At 34.9% G+C, this 22080-nt stretch overlaps 1 protein-coding gene across 5 annotated transcripts in view; it reads right to left on the reverse strand.

Moving 5' to 3' along the window:
- Positions 1 to 22080, reverse strand: part of LOC145686440 (sal-like protein 3) — a 298297-nt gene that overhangs the window by 191664 nt on the left and 84553 nt on the right. The gene's annotated exons all lie outside the window — the stretch shown is intronic.

Below are 22080 nucleotides of genomic sequence, written 5' to 3' on the forward strand. Positions count from 1 at the left end.
GAAGTATGGCTGTCACTGTTAGAAGTGTGTGTGTCACTGTTGAAGTATCTGCATCACTGTTAGAAGTCACTGTTGGAATGCTTTTAGTAAAATTACAACAAATTATTGACAAACGTACTGTCATCCCTACTACTGTTGAATTACAATCAGACGTAGATATTCAAGTAATAATGATCGGTACTAAAATAATGATCAAACTTTGTTTATTTTACGTGATATCAATAAAATATGTAGAATAAGTAAAACATGGAAGTTTCGTTTCTCATCATGAAACAACAGTTGACTTACAACCTATAAGAATGTAATGCTCAAACCGGAAGTGAATTCTGGTTTCAATAGAGAAATAAACGCGGAACGCTGAATCCAGATATAAAAGAAGCTAATTCGTGGTTATGTGAATAGTGTACGGAGAGACTCGGCTTCGATTCAGGAGCTCAAGTGGTTCAGATCCCATATTAAGTTGTAGTTTCACGTCTCATATAGACTCGCTGCTGAATGGGAAGCTAAATTCATATTCAATCCAATCCAGTCCTGATGTAAATAGGAAAGAAGGTCTTGTTATCTTACCGTTTTTGCTCTACAGGGATATAATTTTGAAAATAACAGTTGGTTGGATTACTAAAATTAATACATTTCCGAAATTTGGACCCCATATTAGGCAGATTTCAGTGTTAGACGGGGTTGATTTGGAACTCAGAGCTCAAATTCATTGTCCGATCTTGTCTAAGTTTAAAAACGCCCGAATATACCTTTAATTTAACACTCACAATTATGAATCTTGTAATACCAGAACTTCAGGATGTAGTGATATCACGAGGTCCCGAAGTTATATTTCCCCCCTATATCATCCATATCACGCAATATTTTCATATAGCGTCAGTGCTTTAAGAGATATACATTAAACCCTACTCAAGGAAATGAATAAGTTCATGCTGTACTTTTGTATACATAATGTTAAAACGGTTAGGGATCAGGAATTAAATTTTTGGGTTTTTTGCACCTATGCGCATGTTAGTCCGTCACATATGAGGAAAGACGTCCCTCGGCTATCACACTATCCGAGGAAACGATTGGGGAATGAAGGAAGTTGACTGGGACCTATAGGCATGTTAGATACCATCCCAACATTTGCCTGGTGTTAATGAGGAAAAACCTCACTCAAGATGGCTGGTCTGAAAAAGCTTATACACATTTTCGAACGAATGTGAAACACGATGTTTGAAGACACTTTACGTTAACAAATACCTAACAATGCTAAAAGAGAAAAAAAAATCAGTGAAATGATAGTTGGATTTATTTCGAATTAACAGAACATTAAAGAACTATTAGTTGTTGTAATTAAAATATTCACAAAAAAATTTCGAGTCGTTGTTTGAGCACATTTTCTCGAATAAAAACTATTTAAATAACGAATAGAAACCCGTGTAATTATTGGATTCGAACTAAATATTCTGATTTATTTTCAAAGATCGTAATTTTATTAATTTCAACTCTTGTTAGTGCACTGTAAAAGTATTCATAGGTAAATTTGAAAAAAAAAAAAAAAAAAAAACTGTGACAATCTGTTTGCCACATTTCTATGTAAATCCATTTACACCTATAAAGTAAAATTACTAATATGAAATGGTGTAAAATTACATTTTTATCAATAAAAATATAAAATTACCTATTAATTTATCGTAAATTTGTAAACTAAACAGCAAATTTTGTAATTTAATCTAAGGAAATGTATATCAACTTTCTAAATGAAGGGTAAATGATTTTACAATGATATTTGGTAATTTAAACTACAGAAATTTTTTTCCAGTGTACTTTGAAGTATAATACAATTTTCTAAGGTCTTCCTGAGTTTGAAATACTAGTCAAGTGAATATTTTTCTTTTACCTCCTTGAAGAAGAAAGATACCTTGTCTGATTGGACACAAAGATCTGTGGTTGACCTATGAGTATCATATTACATACAGTACATTTCATCTCTCAAGCATCTATCTCACTTCTAAAACAAAATATACATTAAATAGAAAAAAAAAGATGGGGGCGTTTTTGTTGTTGTTTTTCATTCCTTTGTAACGAACGTGCCCGCTCTCTTGTGTGGATGTGTATTTCTGAGGCCAAGTAAATAAAGGGAAGGGAGACATATATACCGAAAAGTTCAAAGATGTTGAAAATAGTGCGGTTTCCGAAGTTCCTCTCTCCCTTCCTCTCTTATATATTCGTCTCTGCGTGACTTGGGTGCTAAAGACAAGAAGTACAAGTTGCTCTTTTTGACTGCAGTATTTTCTTTTTTCAAAAAATTCTGATGATGTATTCTAGTCGCAAAGTGTCATTTTTTGGGGTTCTATCCGTCTTTTGTCGACTTCACATCTTCAGATGATATATACACACACACTCTCTTACAGGCATGTATGCTATGTAATGCGGAAATCCAAAAATAAAAGAGGGAAAGAAAAAATAAAATAAAATAACAGAACAAAATGGTCAAGAAAGTTGTGAAGGAGGAGTTTTCGAATTTAAAGATACGAAAGGAAAACTTAGAAATAATGGCCTCTTGAGAAAGGAAAAAAATACTTATAGTAAAAAAGGACCTGAAAACTCTTTAAAACTGACATAAAAAAAAACTGTTAGAAGGGGAACGAGGACATAGGGGAAGAAAATAGTATTTTCTTTTCCAGCACGTCGATTTGTCGTGTCAAAAGTTTCATAGACCTTTCTTGTTTTTTACCTCGAAAATACACAAAATACATTAGAGTCCCTAAAACTCGGCACACGGTAATCCGACAGTCCGGATAACTTGGCCACATCCTGGCAAGGGGGGGGGGGAACCCGCGTGCAGACCCATTCAAGTATTTTTCTGAGGTCTGTCTTATCAGGTAAGTCACTGTACATTGTGTATTCGTTAATTTTCATTTTCATGTATAGTAAAGACTCTAGGCCTTCATAAAGTGCGTACTTTTCCTTTGTTTAAGGATAATTGGTCAGTTTATTCTCTGTTGTATTCTCAAGTAACCAATACGTACAAATACAGTACTGTATTTCTTGAGGAAATGCTCGTACTTATTCTTTTTTTTTATCATCATTCCCAATAACTCAGCATTTTCACAAACTCGGCCACCCTTCGGTCTACATTAGGTCGAATTTTCGTGACTCTGCATGATACCTGAAACCGCTGAAAAAGATTTAATTCTTCTCGTGGATAGTAGTAGTAGAGAAGGTTTCAAAAAGATATTATTTATTTATTTAAAGTTAGAGTGCAAAAGCCATCTCTCTACTTGGGCTGCTCCACCAACTCATAATTCACAGGTGTGCAGTTGGAGTTTCAGTTTAGCTGGAAGTACTACAATGCGTTGAACCAGAGGTGAGGAGTTACAATGGGTTAGATTGCTTACTTCCTATGTGTGTACTGTTGGAGTTTCAGTTTAGCTGGAAGTACTACAATGCGTTGAACCAGAGGTGAGGAGTTACAATGGGTTAGATTGCTTACTTCCTATGTGTGTACTGTTGGAGTTTCAGTTTAGCTGGAAGTACTACAATGCGTTGAACCAGAGGTGAGGAGTTACAATGGGTTAGATTGCTTACTTCCTATGTGTGTACTGTTGGAGTTTCAGTTTAGCTGGAAGTACTACAATGCGTTGAACCAGAGGTGAGGAGTTACAATGGGTTAGATTGCTTACTTCCTATGTGTGTACTGTTGGAGTTTCAGTTTAGCTGGAAGTACTACAATGCGTTGAACCAGAGGTGAGGAGTTACAATGGGTTAGATTGCTTACTTCCTATGTGTGTACTGTTGGAGTTTCAGTTTAGCTGGAAGTACTACAATGCGTTGAACCAGAGGTGAGGAGTTACAATGGGTTAGATTGCTTACTTCCTATGTGTGTACTGTTGGAGTTTCAGTTTAGCTGGAAGTACTACAATGCGTTGAACCAGAGGTGAGGAGTTACAATGGGTTAGATTGCTTACTTCCTATGTGTGTACTGTTGGAGTTTCAGTTTAGCTGGAAGTACTACAATGCGTTGAACCAGAGGTGAGGAGTTACAATGGGTTAGATTGCTTACTTCCTATGTGTGTACTGTTGGAGTTTCAGTTTAGCTGGAAGTACTACAATGCGTTGAACCAGAGGTGAGGAGTTACAATGGGTTAGATTGCTTACTTCCTATGTGTGTACTGTTGGAGTTTCAGTTTAGCTGGAAGTACTACAATGCGTTGAACCAGAGGTGAGGAGTTACAATGGGTTAGATTGCTTAATTCCAATGTGTGTGGTTGGAGTTTCAGTTTAACAGGAAATACTTATAATGCGTTGAACCAGAGATGGTTGTAATAGTCGGTCGAGGATCAAACTTCGAGCGGAGGTCAAGTTAAATGACAATTGTAACCCCATTAGCCACTATGTCTAACGCAGCCTGACTGAAAAACAAAAGAAAAATCGAGTTTCTACAAATAAGCATGCGTGTTTTGCATAAGCATAAGCAAGGAAAAAAGAACACATATTACAATAATTTTCTTTTCTTCCTTTCGTAATGAAACTTTCAAAATAAACGCAAAATCCAGGGAAAAGTTCACTTTATTATTATTTCCTTTTTTTTTTCAGAAACAAATTGCCTACAAATCTACTGTGTATATATAGTGTTCCATAGTTTAACTATGACGTTATGAGTAATGGCCTCATTTCTAGTAACACCCAGCTATAAAAACACCATCAACCAGGAATCGAACATTTGTTCATCTTTGATACGAAATGAGGTTTACATATACCCTAAAATAAACAAATACACAATTTACTTCTAAACAAAATAGTTATTTAAATGTATCTTTGTTAACAGTTAAACCTCGTTTTATGGTGTATGAAAGTAGACTTTTTGTGTGATATATCACAGTCATTTGTTTTTTAAGTGTTAAAAAAATGACAAAATAAAATAAAGCAACTTGCAGGAAAGAAAAATGCTGTTAGAGGGCACGGGCCACAAAGGGCTTTAATACTCCACTACTAATATAAGTAGATAGATATATAAGGGCGATACAATATTTTACGTCGTCTTTCCCCAAACTATACGGGACATTGTGTTGTATCTGTCGCTATGTTTTCTTTTATGCTCATGGTTGAAATATCGTCGTGTTGTTTGCAATGCGATTTACTGACAGCTCCAAGAAGCTCCTTAGCTTTCCATTTCAAACAAGCCTCATAAAATACTCGCAGCACTAACATTTCTACCTCTTTTGTTTCCTTTTTCTATTATAAAAACAAAAAAAAGTTTTTTTCTAGGTTATTTGTTGTCTGTTTTCTTATGTATGCTATCTGCTATATACGTCGTCCTGGCGTTTTGGCTTCTGAGACAATTGCCTGTCGCGATGCGCATTTCTAACTTCATCCTCTCTCTCTCTCTCTCTCTCTCCCTCTCCTCCAATCCGCTTTCTTAATGTCGCTATTTATATATATTCTATGGTATCATATGTCGACACTCTTAAGAGGGTTGGAGAAAAGCGCCAGGCATTAGATATCTCAGGAGGTGAGTAGAGTGTATACTATAGCAGTGAAAAACAGTGGTAACAATTGTAGTCAGAGAAAGAGAGAGAGAGAGAGAGAGAGGAAAAAGACGATCATTCCATAACGATCTTGGAATGGCATTTGTTAATTTGTTTGTTTGTCTGTTTTCCCTGTCCAGGTACATGCAACAGAGACATTTTAGATGACTGTCTTAGGTTCTGGCGTTCTTCTGTAGCATGACATATGGAGCGGGCGGATTTGTCATGTTGAACTAAATTTGGCATCACAGTTATGTTGCATTGTTAAAAACTTTTAAAAAAAGAAAAAAAAACACTTTTAAAAAACAATCACATACACACGCTCACTTCTCCCAGCTTTTATCCACCCTTTCTCACCCATCTTCTGCCATCTTTAACAAAAAAAAAAAAAAAAAAAAAAAAAGCTTTTGACGTTAAACTTTACTAACAAAGTATGTAGTGATAACTTTCCACTACAGTATCTGTGAAAAAACAAAAAATATATAGCTTTGTTTCTGACCGTAGCTACTCAAAGGAATAACATAGTCACAAACGCTTGTTATACGAGATGAGAACTTAACATTAAATTAACTTGTCACCTATTGTACCTCTATATGTTTCCCTTTATACACACACATTTAAAAAGCTTTTTACTATTTTTTTTTCGGATACAATGGCATGGCATTAGCAAGAGGCGACAGAGGCTACCAAAACGATTTTAATTGCAATCAAAGTGCAATATAACAAAGATTAAGAGTGAAAACATTGTTACGTCACCTTGACAAATTGCCTACAAGGTATTTATTTTTGTATAATTATTTAGACTTGTGTCCTATCCACTTCTTATACCCGCTGTAATGTATATTCTTGGATTTATTTCAGCACAGCAGGAACTCTCTTATTTTAAAAAGGATGGGGAATAAAAAAGATGGAGCTCTGTCGTACAAACACATGCTGGAATCTTTTTGCTATTGAAGTTCCCATTTGGTTGATGTATTGGTGGTGATGTAATGGTATAATTGACGCGTAACTGTTGATATACGACAATGCTTCACGTGTTTCTTCCAACCATACGGCTGCTTTTATTCCTGTGATGTGCTTGTTAACTGTTGAAAGATGTTCTTTTTTCTACAATATTGCGTTTCGTGCCATGTTCGTAATACTGAAGTACGTGTCATCAAAAACCCGGACGGAAAGCAATAGGAATTCATCCGTAGTTCCGAGACAAGAGCGGTGGAACGTTCCAAAGATGTCGAAAGTCGTGAACCTGGTTATTGGGTTCAATCTACCTCGAGCTCAAAGTATGAGCACGAGCACGTGTGATCAAGAGTGCTGTTAAGTTGGATAATTCAAGCAAGCACAAGTTTCAGTTAGGTAAGCGAGCAATAATAAAAGCCAATTGCGAGTCTACTGAGGACAGCAATCTCTAGATCCTAGGGCAAGCCTCGTTCAAAATAGCAAGCTGGAGCAAGTGCGATCCTGAGAGAACGTAAACCTCACTGAAATTAGTGAGTGCGAGCCTCTTTGCAGATTGTGAGTCTGAACTCACACACGCCGAGCGAACTCCGATTGCAAAACAGTCATCGACAGTTGGTCTTCTTAATAGGCGAAATTTTGTTAGTTGTTACTATTTTTTCTTTGAAAACAAATATCTCAAACTACTGTATCATACTGTACTTGCATATATAAAGCAAAGTATGTTTTATAATTAATATTATGTTTATAATTTGAAGTAAACACAAATCAAGTCGCTAAAAAACTTAAACTAAATTGCAGAAGCGTTTTTTGATGTGATGTTAAGATGTAAACATTTTGAAATGTTAATGAATATTTAGTTTCTGAAGAAAGTGCTAGGAATGTAGCGACGAAAAGAACAATATTAACTGTAATACATATAACTATTTGTTTGTAGTATAAATTAAACTCGTTAGAATACAGAGAAGAAACCGCATTCTAAGAAATGAATGGAATGTGTGGTGGAAGGATAAAGAGGAAAGGGAATAATACGACTACAATTGATGGAGGGAATTAAAGCAGATAACTACTTCAAGGCAAAGAGGTTAGGGTAGCTAGCTGAGGACGAGGTATCATTCTATTCCATTATGGTCCTCAACTAAGTTCTTGTTAACGTAGATCAATTGTAGACTCTTTCGTCCACTTTCTATTTTTCCTTCCACCATGCTCAGCATAAATATGCAATAATAAATCGCGTTATTTGATTTTCAGTGTCAAAAGTAAAACAGATTTCCATCATGCATAAAATCGTTCTCGCAATTCTTCCCAGGTTCAATTCGTGGTGGGAGTACATTTTTTTTTTTTTTAGATATTACATTGAGATATAAGTTCACTTCTCACATATCCTGGATACTGAAGAGGAATTATGAACTTTTTTTTTAAAAAAAAGTGCCACACACGAAAAAGGTAATATGGTTAATTCATTTTTATTTGTCTGCTTAGTAATTTAGACGTATGTCAAATGCAAGGATGGGATTCGCTGGTTGATTTGAAGTTCAATGTCCTCTTTAGAACTGAAGCTATATGGGACGTGAACCTACACTTAACGTGTGATTGGAGCTACATGAGCTCCCATCCAGTGCCAAAGTCGTGCAGGAAAACCATATTACAACAACGGAGGTCAGAGTTCATATTCTCAATTTTCTTTAGTCCAAAGGTTAGATTTATAGAATGTCATTCTCATGACAATAGGTAATTTAGGATCCACTAAACGTGAGTAATGTTCAATTCCAAATTTATATTCCACATTAAGCACCGTGAATAGGATCCAAAGTTTCATTTTTCATTATCAACTAACCTGAAGAGTAAGAGAGGTAGAAACATGCGTGTACATTATACGAATTATAAATTTAAGTTTGGTTTAAAGGAACAAGTTTTGCCGATAGATGTCATCATGTGTTGAACAGTTCCATTGTTAAAGGTTTGGATATCCATTTCAAAAATCAAGCTATTTCAACAATGAAGAAAATTCTAAATAAAAAATCGGCACGGATTGTTGCCTTCGTAAGAATATGAAGTTCCTTCCCTAAGAATTTGAAGTCTGTAGGTTGAAATTTGTAAGAGAAATCGTGAATTTTCTTGAAAGATTAAAAATACATGAGAGAGATACGAAGACTGTAGTGACATCTATCGGCAAAACTTGTCTCTTTAAACTAACCTTAACTCGCAAGTTACGAAAAGAGGGAAACTTTTGAATGTATACAGTTTCTCCAATTCCGTTCGATTCATATTGAAAATTGCAATAATTTATGAGATAAAAAAGGTCACTTACTAGATGTTAGGCAACACACATTACAATATTGACTTGTGGGTTTTCTAGCATAAAGGATATGATGCATTTTACAAATTTCATAACGAAGTCAATACCTGAATTTCCTTAAATTTAGTAATTAATTTACTAACTACCTAAGAACTGTAAATATAAAAACCGTATACGCTTATATAGGGCTACGTACTTCTTTCCCTTAGTATATTAGAATTGTAAATACTAACATGAACTATCTTCTTTGAAGAAATAGTAATTGCCTCAAAATGTTTATTTTATCAAAAACACACTTGCCTCTCTGATAGTATCGTTCATTTCAACCCTACATCATTTGATTTTAAATTTGCACTGCCGAACATTTGACGAAAAATAACTGACATCTGTTGTCCTTTCCGTGTACCATATTGAATAATGGACTAATTTCCTTATAAACATGCACTTTTCTAACAATGTACAGTATTTGTGTCAAATGAGTATATACTGCCAGGATAATACGATTTAATTTCTATCCTTAGAGTGTACAAAATTACAAACTTAGTAATTTGAATGACTATTTTTCCCATTCACAAGACTACACCGTTAACATTCTCACTGTCATAATGCAGCAAACTCCGGTTCATCTCACATATGATTCGGATCAAACGGATCCAGAGCTAAACTAGATATTGCAGACCCTGTGCATTGAATAAGTACGTTAAACTCCAGACAAATTTAATGTAAATTTGAACTATGTTTTCACGATATATTGTTATTTGTGTGCATACGAAATATTCACAATGAGTTCTACATATTATTAATGTACTCGTATTATATATTCGATTTTTAAAATTATGTTCTTAGCTCAACAATTTTATTATTATTATTATTATTATTATTATTATTATTATTATTATTATTATTATTATTATTATTATTGCCTATCCGAGATTCCCTTTCCGAGGACACAGTGGCTCAAATTGGTGTTTGGGGTCCCTACTTCGATCCCCGGCCACGTAACTTTGTTGTGGACAACATCGTGTGCGGGGTTTTATCTCGGTACTCCCGTTTTCTTCTACATTCTCATTCCACCAATTCTTCCATCATCATTCATTTGCCTATATCATTCCTCTTCCTTAGCTTAACAGGTATAAACGTGGGACGTTAAACTGAAAAAAAGATTGCCTCTGATTTTGTTGAACTTAGCCTGGTCGAATTTAGCCGAGACCTGGTCATTGGCTATTATGTGTCCTGGTCATTGATGAACTTTCTACCATACTGCTTGTTAATAGTAATACTGTTTTTTCCAATTTAAGGATGAGCTTCGATTCAATGGATTGCTTGCTCAATTCTGTTTTCAGAGTGCCTGGTATAAGTCCTATTGCAGATATTAAGAGTGGAAACTATGCTTATAGTTTCTCGTTTCAATTGTTGAGTCAGTGTACTTTCCTTTGTTCTGCGTATTTCTTTTCTAGGTTGTTATCTGATGCTCTTGAAATATCTATTACGAAGTTTGATGTTTTTGATTTTGTCTGCAACGACAGTATTTGGTGTATTGGGTATTATCATTTTGTCTGTAAAGATAGTTCTTCCCCAGTATAGTTTGTTTCATCTAATATAATCAATGTGATTCGTTCATGTGGAAAGAACTTTAGAGCTTTTTAGTATAGAATAATGGTAACTATTTTTGCATGCTGCTTGTAGCCTTTTACTTTTGGAAGGACCACACAAATTTCGGTTGTAGTTGGCAACATTGAAGTCCCCCTTGTATGCAAGAATAAAAAAAAAGTAAAAAGTGAAAAAATGAACGAAAGAAAGCAAAAAGAACAGGAAAAGCACCTTGCTACGCCCGCGGCAATATCGACTCTTTTTCCTACATTTTCAGAAGAGGGATTCCCCGAGTTGGCCGTCCAACTGACTGAGAAGAGACAGTGAGAGAGAAAAAGAAAAGAGGCGGCGCGCGATTCCGCCCAAACACTGTCGGCAAGGCACGTGCGCACCACGTGGGGGATCCCTTCAGGGTGAAACGAAAACATTTTCACCAGCACTAAAAAGCTAAGGCGAGAATGAGAAAGAAAAAAAAAGTAGCAGAAAGCGATAGATATAACTATTACTACGGCTGAAACTGAAAAATAAGGGGGGTTAAATAAACCCTTTAAAAATAAAGAAAAAAAAAACTGTAAATATGACTACGAAGAACAAGCAGTCATAATAAGTACATCGTTTATGTGACGAGCAGATTTAAAGATAAGTAAGTTACGAAATCAGAATTTAGATGTTTTGCTGAATGCAAAACTTCTAAAAAGGATTTAATTTGAGAGTTAAGAGGAAATCTACGGCAATTTATTTTTAGGCTCGTTTTACTGTATATTTTACAAGTCGTATGTGAAAGGGAAGGTCAATCAATTTATCAGAACGTTCAAGCAACTTTTAATATTCAATGGTAAAGTAACCATTGCTAAATTTGGTGAACATTAATTTTCATTTACTTTCCACGAAGGTATTTGATTAGTCTAATTTTTGCTATAACACTTAATCCAATATACTGTACATGAATTCATACCTCTCTGACTGTAGTTGTCCTGCAGATGATCTCAGCTGAGAATCATCAGTCAATCAAATTAGTCCTCTATCTTTTTGGTAAGAAATTTCAATGCTTATGCCCGTTGCTGTTTCACGTTGAGTTTTCTGCTATGATCTGTGGCCAATGACAGAAATAGTCACGTGAGCTAATGGATCCTATCACGAAACAAGATTTCATTGTAGATAATTATTTATTGCCAAATTTTATTTTATTTTGAGTGGTGCCTGGCTGTACAGTAGTTCCTTCATTTTTATTGGTTCATGGATTAATGGGAATCTCGCTTGATCGTCTTGAAAAGTAACAATAGTGCACTAATAAATAAATTTATGCAAATTGTGGTGCTTCTTTTAGTGTTTACTGACAAGGAACAGACATGAACCTGTCATCCAGACGTCCGAATCAAACCTTGTCCATGCGATAAACATTACAAAGATATGTTCATGCACAAAAATTAGGTGCCATGGACAACGGAGTAAGTCCCTGGGGCCCATTAACCTTGTTAGCATAAAGAAAATCATAGACTCACAGTGAAATAGAGGTATTGCATCAACATTATTCATTGGAAAATCATGGTATATAGTTCATTCTCTTCAGCATGAAACAAGCTTTCCAGAGCTATGTATTAGGGCCAATAACGTACCTGAACAGGGAAAATTGGGAGAATGTCGGGAAAATTAACTCCAGAAATTACTTCCATCAACTTTGGACCCCTCTGGAGTGGCCTCGGGTCCAAAGTTGATGGAATTAATTTCTGGAGTTACTTTTCCCTGTTCAGGTACGTTCTCGAAAAATACTATGGGGGATAAGAAATGACTGTACCAAGTTCTGTTTTGATAGAATAGGTATGAAGGGAAAGCGTGCATTGGTATACAAGCTTTTCCCTCATATCTATTCCGTCTATCAATACAAAACTTGATACATTTCTTATCCCCACGGTATTTTTCGAGATACATTTGGATTGTGTGTTTTTACCCGAGGCCACTCCAGAGGGGTCCAAAGTTGATGGAAGGAATTTCTGAAGTTAAGTTTCTCGACATACTCCCAATTTTCCCTGTTCAGATACGTTGTAGGCCCTAATACATAGTACATCTGGAAAGCTTGTTTCATGCTGAAGAGAATGAACTATAAACCATGAATTTCCAATGAACATTGTTGATGCGATAGCTGTTCACTGTGAGTCTACAATTTTCTTTATACTAACAGGGTTAATGGACCCCAGGGACTTACTCCGTTGTCCATGACACCTAATTTTTTTTTTTTTTTTTTTTTTTGGATGAACATATCTGTAATGTTTATCGAATAGACTAGGTTTGATTCGGATGTCTGGATGACAGGTTCATGTCCTTTCCTTGTGAGTATAACATGGCAATAGCGAGAGTAACTTGCTATATTTGGTTGGCGGGTACTACGCATGCGTAGATTTTAAAAAAATAATCTTTCCATGAACAAGTGAACAACCAAGATCTCCAGTTGTTAACCAGTACTTTAACAAAGATTATGATTTCACAATTACTTAAAAACAGTAATTGAAATTCTTTTGGTTACTTTTTTCTTTAAATCCTCTTTAGATTATGACTTATGTGGTCTGAGTAATCTGCTCTAGTCCGCTTACCAAACTTATCTACTGAGGCTACTACACCAGTAGAGTTTGGATGGTCACTTTCCTTTCTTTGTGTGGGTTTTCTCGGGGTTCTCCCATTTCCTCGCACTTTCTTGATTCCACTATTTCATTCATCTCCCATTGTCACTGTCTGCTTTGGCCTAGCCGGCATAAGCGTTTGACGTAAAACTTAAAGATTTCATTTAAGTTTTTCCCTTTCTTGTGGTTCAATGGGAATCAAGGAACTGAAATAAAAGGGCCACATTGATAATTATGATTTGAGGTACACCGTATACCTAGGTATATATATAAACTGTAGAAACTATCCTTGCTGGTCTATGGCTACTCCGCGTACCTATTGTGTATGTGCCCTCGAGTTCGATCCTCGGGAGAGGGAAAGCATTGAAATTTAAACTCCTTAAGAAAATTCGAATTCCACACTAAATTGTAGGCTCACGTTTTATATATCCTCGGGGCCCGAAAAGCTCAATAAATAATAACAACAATAAAACTGTACAAGGACTAAGTTACGAAAATTAATATTGTACTCATGCTGTGATTCCTTGCAGTATCAAGAAATCAAATTCTTGAAAGATATTAATTTCGCCGAAAGTAAAAAATAGACGAACACCTTAATTCACCTATATAATTTGAATTTAGGTACATTAGAAATCAAACCATTTCAAATAATAATAATAATAATCTCTAAATTTTCCTATACGTCTGGAATTTTTAGTAGATCCATTTCCTGAGTAAGCAAATAAACTGGACGCTCTATATTGTGTATATAGTGTTATAACATCATATTCTCAAAGACTAACAACGTATAGATCGCTAACTGGCTGTATGATAAAAGCTATTTTATTTTCTGCAATAGCCTCCTTTATTATTTTACTTATCCCTAGAGATAAATTCTTACACATCTCAGAATGTCCAGAAGCTTTCCCATATTCTCAGGAGGGAAGGTTGATGGAGACACACACACACTCACATCGTAAGAATATCCTACTACAAATATGGAATAAGTTGCCTTTTCAAACATTTTTTTCATGCTTCCCTGCACGATTTTGTTCCCTCCTAAGCTGGTTTTCCTTGTATCCCTTATAACAGCAGACCATCCCGGCATAACGTTTTATGTCTTGGACAGCCCTTGGTGTTCAGAATCACCATGGCATATAGCCATAGCTACTAGATATGATGCCGACAAAAGCTAGATCTGGAAAATAAGATGGATTTTTTTATTAGCTCCTCCTTTTTTCAACATCGAATGCTTTTCTCTTTTTTCTCTTTATATATCCTTGTCTACTTTCACCAATCCATGACTCAAGTAAGTCCCCCCCTCCCTAACTCCCTGTCTCGAAAAATCCTCAAAAGTTCAATATCTTCAGATTCACAAAGGTGGAGAGAGAGAGAGAGGGCAACTTTATACATATAAAGGGAGGCGGGCAGTATGTTCTTATACACCACCAGTCTTTCTTTTGACAAAACTGGGCATCTATTTATTTTTGGAAAAAGCCAAAGCAAACTTTGGGAGAAAAAAAAGATTTTATATATATATTCCTTACTCGAATTTCATATCAGAGTAAGTCAACAAAAATTCCACGGAAAATACTTTCTTCTTGTGCCCTTCCTTAAAAAAAAAAAAAAAAAAAAAAAAAATCGAAGCTGCCTATGAACTTTTCATATATACAACTTTTGAGAATGATTTTCCTTCTTTTCTTTGTCTTTTCACCCACACTTCCTTGCAACACTGCTGAATCATCTTCCATTACCATTATCATCAATATCATGTCGTTAACGAATCGAATCCAATTTCATACACTTACTCCTTCTCCTTGCTTCTTAAAAAAAAGAAAAAAGAAAAAATGGAAAACTTTTCATAACACATTTTCATTGCTTGGAGGGCAACTTGGTATTTATCGAGTAATAAGAGATTTCTGTTTGTATTTCAACTTTTCTCGCGCTCTTACACAAACACACACACACGAACACACACACACACATGCATGCATTGTATACCCTGAGGAAGGATTTAACATCTTTTACCCTATTTATTACCACCTCCAGCTTCTTCCCATCATATAATACGAAAGGAAATAGAGGGAAGGAAGAAATAAGGGTAGAATACGCGTATATGTGAACGTGAGAAGAGAATTTTGAGATGAGATTTTATTTTTTTTTGGTGAAAATGATGGGGGTTGTGATATTGAAAGCAAAAGTTTTGCAGATAATGGAAAAAGGGATCTTCTTCATTCTTGTCTCTTGCACAAGAAAATGGTGTAGAAGTTTGTGGGTAGAGGAAAAGTTCTTTCTTTATTTTTTAGTGGAAAAGTAGAAGGATGAAGTGTTTACATTTCACCTCTTTTATTTTTCTTCGTTCTTCCACCCTTCCCTATTTTACTTTATTCCGTCTGTGCCTCCCTCCTCTTTCTTGTGTTTAACCACACCTTCTTTCATCACTTACGTGTTAATAGTTTGTTTTAGCAGCTTATGACTACACTTGAAAATATAATTTCTCTTGGGCGTAATGGCGTTACCAACTGCAAGATAAAATTTATATACATAGATAACTTCTTGTATACAAGATGAAATACAGTATTTTGTTTAACATTCATACATTCTCGCTTTTAGTCTTTGAAGATAGGGTTGATAAATATAAGAATGATGTAAATATAAGAATGATGATTTTAAAAAATAATAAATAAAAGGGAAGGAAGGTTGAGGTACCCACGAGGGTGCTTTTGACACAAAACAAGTTATTGACATTTTTGGATGGGTGTCAGCAGAAAATTAGTTAAAACCCGTATGTTGAAATTAATACGTAAAAAGGTATAATTTGTACAAAATTTTTCATTGAGGCTTATAACCATTCAGTAAATGTATTCCTTGATTTAAATTTCTTTTCTGATAACTCGAAAAGCGAGCAGGCAAGTCTAAAGTAAAGGTTGAGAAAGCTGATGATCTAACTCGAACTATTTATGTTACATCAACTGTGTTTCCTATCCTCAGCTAAGGCTGGCTGGCATTGTTGGTAACTGGGTTACCCAACAAAAACTCCATAAACAACGATTTTCGATATAAAATTTGGAAGAGATCTTTTCAATTCTTCTTTTTCAAAGCAGGAAATATCCATGATTCCATGATTTCCAGAATACTGAAAACAATATATAATTTTCTTGTTAACAGTAGGGGTGGAAGTATAGATCTGAAAAGGTAGGGGGAATGTAGGTATCGGCATGACGTCACGCCGTTTCCCCTGCCTATCTTTGCCTATTGTAAATTTTTAGGAAGTGCGGGGTCGCCATACATATTTTTTCGAGGTGGGAGGACGACGTCCCCCCGCGTTCCCCCTCACTTTTACCCCCTGGCTAACAGGAAACATTGATACAGTTCTATTTAAATATTGATATTTACGTTTAACAGATCTTTTTAAATACAGAATCAACAAGAAATTATTAAATAGAACAATAGAATGAAATAGAGCATTTTAGCTAAATTATTTATATTTTAATTTAAAGGAAAATTTTTGACACGTAACAAATTCCATCAATAGGAAAGGTTGATATTTGGCTTTAAACAGGATATTTTATTATAATATTTTCTATTTAAAAGGAAAATATTAATACGGTTCTTCTGAGGGAGAAAAAAATGATATAATAGTTTTAATAGACAATTTTGAAACCAACTACATTTTACACCATCATATAACCAATACCAAAATAATTTTATTTAAACAAATGTGAAATTAAAGTAATACATTTACTTTCTAAATAAGTGTGCATATACATTCTGTAAAAGCCAGTAGAGTTACTTGTTTTTCGATTTTGTCCAAAACCATGTAAGATGCGAACTTAAAGTTTTAACATGGAATGGCATCAAATGTACTCTAACCAGGATCAAATGAAATGAAATGAAAACTTTAGGTTTTACGTCCCACAATTATCCCATATAGGTTAAAGGAGACGGTAATGATGAGAGTGAATGAAATAATGGGATGGAGAAAGTGGGAGGTTATGGAGGAACCCCGAGAAAACCGCCCATAAACGATGTTTATCCACCACCACAAAAATCACTTGGTGAAAGCTGGGATCAAATTAGAGATCCCTACTATTGAGTCGCCGTGGCCCAACTCCAACTGGGATCAAATCTGAAATAGTGTACACAGAAGAAACATAGCTATTATATAACCAGAAATGGCGTCGAAGCAAGCTTAATTACGTTAAAGGTAATCGTGATGTAAAATCTTTTATATACTTTATTCATCAGAATAAATGAAATTACACGGAATCAATTTCCTACAATAATAAAATTATCAGCACGTTAATAACATTAATAACTTGTTGGTGATCACTATTTTATCACAGATAGGAATAACTAAATTCATATTAAAATTTCATTTCATTAAGTAATATTCCTTAGTTTCAGTAATACAGGAATAAAATTAATTTTGTCTTCAAATTTTTATGGAAATTTTCAATTCAAAGTGTCCCTCAATTTCAATAGTTTGGAAATAAATAATTGTCCTTAAATAGCTGTACAAATTTCGTCTAGAAATGTCCCTTAACTTCAGTTATATTATTCAGAGAATTAATATTTTTTTTATATCAGTATGAGAATTTCAAGTAGAAGTGTGTCTAAATTCAAATAATTTAGAAATAATTATTTTTACATTTTCTTAAATGAATTTCATTCAATTTTAATATGTAAAATACAGTGTACTGTAATTTAAATTTAAAAGGAATAATTATCTTTAATATGCAAATATTTTAAATGGAAATTTCATTTAAAAACCTCCGCGTGGGTTTTTCTGTTTCCTTCTTTTTAAGTAAGATATAAAACGTGCATAATAAAACAAGACAAAGCATACGGAATGAAAATTATACGCCATTTTAATTTCTGAGTTTCGTTCGTAATAAGCTGTAACGATAAAATTTCATCTTTTTTCTTCTTGTCATCCCAGAATGAAACAATATTATTAAAATAACAAGTCTTTAGCTTGGAAGTCCCATTAAGGGGTTTATTTGAAGGCTTACCCTTCGTTTTCTTTTCACTAAACGCCCGAAAATTAATGACAGTGTTTTCGTCTTCAGCTCCCAGAGGGCCCCGCAAAAGAAATGGAGTGTAAAATTATGACGGAGAGAACACAGTGTTGCTATCTATGGTGTTTTAAAATAATATGTACGTATACAATTTCGAAAGAATTTAATTTGCGTAACTTTCGAAAGCGAAAATGAAAATATAAGGAACTGCTGTGAATTCCGTACAGAGATGGTAGGATATTAAGATCATGAACCTCATAAATGCCTCGCCAAATGGGTTTTGCGATGGACAAGTATTACGAGTGTGGGTTTTCTCGGGGTTCAACAGTTTCCTCCCACTTTTCAACCATTAATATGCATCTCATCATCACTGTCTGCCTTCGTCTAAGTTTACTCTGTGTAAAATGATATTTCAAATCATTTTCTTCAAGTCCTAATAAAAGTTTTTTTTGTTTATTTTTATTTTTATTTTAAAACCAGTCATACAGTACCGATTAAAATTTTCTACCATCCCGGGTTTGAGTGAACATCTATTGCGAACCTATTATTTTAGCATGAAAACTACGCCGCTGTGTACTAGAAGTACTCTCCTGTCTGCGACAATCTACATACGATATTGTGTCCTCAATTGACGCTTAGTATATGCAGGATACTTCTTACTATTCGAACAATTGAGCATAAGAAGACACTGTAAACACTTTTAAAAGTATAATATTTTTGGCATTTTTAGTCGTTAATATCAATTATAAAGAATTACAAAACTTATTATTCTTTCAAATTTCTGTCTTCTATCCCAGTGGTGTATTTAGGTTTTTTTTTTCGGGGAGGGAGCTATGTGCAACACATGAATAAGCACTTATATTTTTCCTTAAACATGGTAAGGATTATTGTTGTATTTTTTCTACATGGATTTCGGGGGGATTGAGCCCAATAGGCACCCCCCTAAATACACTACTGGTCACTGCGTTGACCTTTTGGGTCTTATGCAGAGTCGTTTTGACGCGTTATTAGTGCCACACTAAAGAGTTCGATGTTTCCTGCAGTAGTTAGGCCTTTAGTATGACGCTAATCATACGTCAAAACGACTCTGCATAAGGCCCTTTATGTCTATGTTAGCTAATCTTCCCCACTTTTGTCTGTTTTATGCAATAGCTATTCAAAATGGTCATTTTGGTGTTCATTTTAAGTAAATTAGATATATAATCTACGTTAGCTTTCAGATCCTGATCCAACTGTCGAAAAATTTGTTTTAGACAGGAGTTCGTCTGAAACACGTCTGTAAAAGTTTTGTGCTAAAACAATAGGTCAGTAGATGCTCACTCAATTCCGGAGGTCGATAACTTTTGATCGGTACATTCTCTGATCTTATCAGGATACGACAAACACTGCTACAGAAGGAATTATTTTGGTTTTCTTGAATAATTTGGACATTGTGTTTCTAGAAAGTATGTAAGAAAGAATTGTAAATATCTAATTAGCTAACAATACCGAATCTTGGCCTGCGTATAAGTCAATTATGAGAAATATTGATGAATGACAAAATAGTTTATTACTCGTATTAACTGGCTATATAGTGCTTAAGTGTATCTGAATACTTAGCGCACAAATCTTGTCTCTTGTGTGCAGGGGTGCCCACAAGGGAGGCTATGACGCAAACTGCGTCATTGAAATATTTGGGGGTGGTTAAAAATCTATATAAATATGTTTGAGGGTGTGTAAAAATTAATCGAAAAGATTTTTTTCATGGAAGAACACCTGTGGATAGACAATTGAGGGGGGGGGGGTGCGTCATGGACATGAGGGTGGGTGGGCACCACTGCTTCTGTGTACATGTTCTCAGATTCAAGCCCTGGTAGAAAGTACATAATTTTCTTCATGGTGACATCATGAAACATGTAAGGATTTACGATTCCTATATCGCCTGAAAGAAACGAACATGATCTGATAGAAGAATCTCCAGATAAATCCGGGCATATTCCTTTTTGGTTAGGTGAAGCGTGGTCAGTACACTGACCCACTACTGCCAATCACTCACTTTAAATTATACACCATAAGTTGAAAATACGAAATTTCATTGCAGATGAAACAAAACTTTATTTTGGATTCTATTCAGAGACAAAGCAATCCTGGCAGGGTCGCCATTACCACCTCCCTCCTTTATTCATTCAAACTTTACTTATTGTGGCTAAGTGACTAACTAGCATGGCCGCGGGTTCTTTAAGGTGGAATGCTTGTCTTAGGTAGAAACTAGTTCGAATCTCCCTTTAATCAATAGGTCGCTTCTTATGCAACCTCGGTGCTGAAAATGGACATTAAATCTTAAATCAACTTACTCAAAGATATATTTCCTAAAATAATATCAATATTTTAAAATTAATATATTAGTCCAGTGCTTCTCAACCTTCCATGACTGACGACACACTTTAGTGGTATCACTGTCGTTACAGGCATTGACTGGCACAATCTGTCTCAAAATTTATTTTAACTTATCATTGAAGACTTCGTGGTAAAAGTAAAATGTATCATATTAAGTCTAAACTTCATACACGACTTCTTTATAGGCATTCGTTTAGTCACAAAATTCTTTGACTAAAATACTTCTGGACGGCACAAAATTTATGTTTAAATTCCAAACTTTCGTGAAATACCGGTTGTTACAGCCAGTATTAGTCAATTATTACAATGCATATGAATAAATAAGGATAACGTTGAACATAAATTTCAAACAGTATGCTACCCTGCGACGAGAGCAAGGAATCTTTTGGAGGCAAAGAACCGGAATGAGGAAAGAGACAAGAGAAGATCGCAAGATATGACACACAAGCGTCAACCATTACAGATCTCTCTCACCCTTCCCTTCTACCAACTCGTACCCTTTCCCTCCTCCTTTTGATTAAAGGCAATGTTGGTATTAAAATTCTGGTTCTGACTGACGCAGCCATCAAAATGCGACAATAAGAGAGAAAATTTATTTTTTTAAAAAGTAAAAGACTGAAAGAAAAAGTGTCGCGTGAGAGACGAAGAAGGATATCATTTAAAATGAATTGTTTTGAGAAGATTAAATAATAAGTTTTTCATCTTTTCTTGAAAGAATACTGATTGAAATATTTTAGTTGGATAGATTAATAATATTGTCCTTTGCCAATTTGCCTGGAGGGAGGATTTTTCCTTATTCATTTTACTGAAATAGGATTCCCAACTGGTATAGTTATGAGATATTATTATGAAGGGATTACACTGGATCAGTTAAATTTACAACGAATTACTGGCAAGCAACGTGTCTTAACATTCTTGTTAAATTACAAGATGATGTAACAAGTGCAATTCAGTTGATATTAAGAAAGTTGAGTTCAGAACTTACTTTATCTCAGTTTCTGAGTCTATTGATTTACGATATGAGGTACTTGTTTTTATAATTATCTTTGAAATAAACGGAGATAGTTTTATCTGATTGGTTTCTTCTGTAAACCTATTTTAATGTTCTTTGCTCGGTGAATCCAGCTTATAAAATAAATTTAATTCAAGACATACTAACGGCTGTGTTCATGATTTCACAACTTGGACTTATGTTTTCGGAAATCACAGTCACAACACTTTCTTGTATAAAAAGAATGTTTCGTCAACCTTCCCCGTTCTCCTATGTTAATAGGTCCATTACACTATATTAATTAAATGCATCATACTATATCATGGTAATACAGCATTTTTACATTACTATAATCAAGGCCGTAACTTCGTGGGAGGGGAATTTCGTGTCACATACTAGCTCTTCCATCATGATCATGATATGCAGAAACGCCGAAAGAAGCCGTATAGTAAATTATTATTACTTGGCGATTACTATTAGTAATAGTAATTATAGTAGTTCGCCAGATATACTTTTATTTATTGAAGTCAAAGTCATAGCTTAAATTCATTTGATACGTCAATATACAGAGTGGTTCAAAAGTAGGTATACACTTTTTTTGAATTTTACGTCCCACGGCTATGCCAGTTAGGCTAAAGGAGACGGTGATGATGAGAGATGAGTGAAATGGTGGAATGAAGAAAGTGGGAGGAAACGGGAGAACCCCGAGAAAACCAACGCACACGGTGAAAAGTAGGTA

The sequence above is a fragment of the Thermobia domestica genome, chromosome 1 (genome assembly GCF_964235325.1).
Source record: "Thermobia domestica chromosome 1, izTheDome1.hap1.1, whole genome shotgun sequence".
Lineage (NCBI taxonomy): Eukaryota > Metazoa > Arthropoda > Insecta > Zygentoma > Lepismatidae > Thermobia > Thermobia domestica.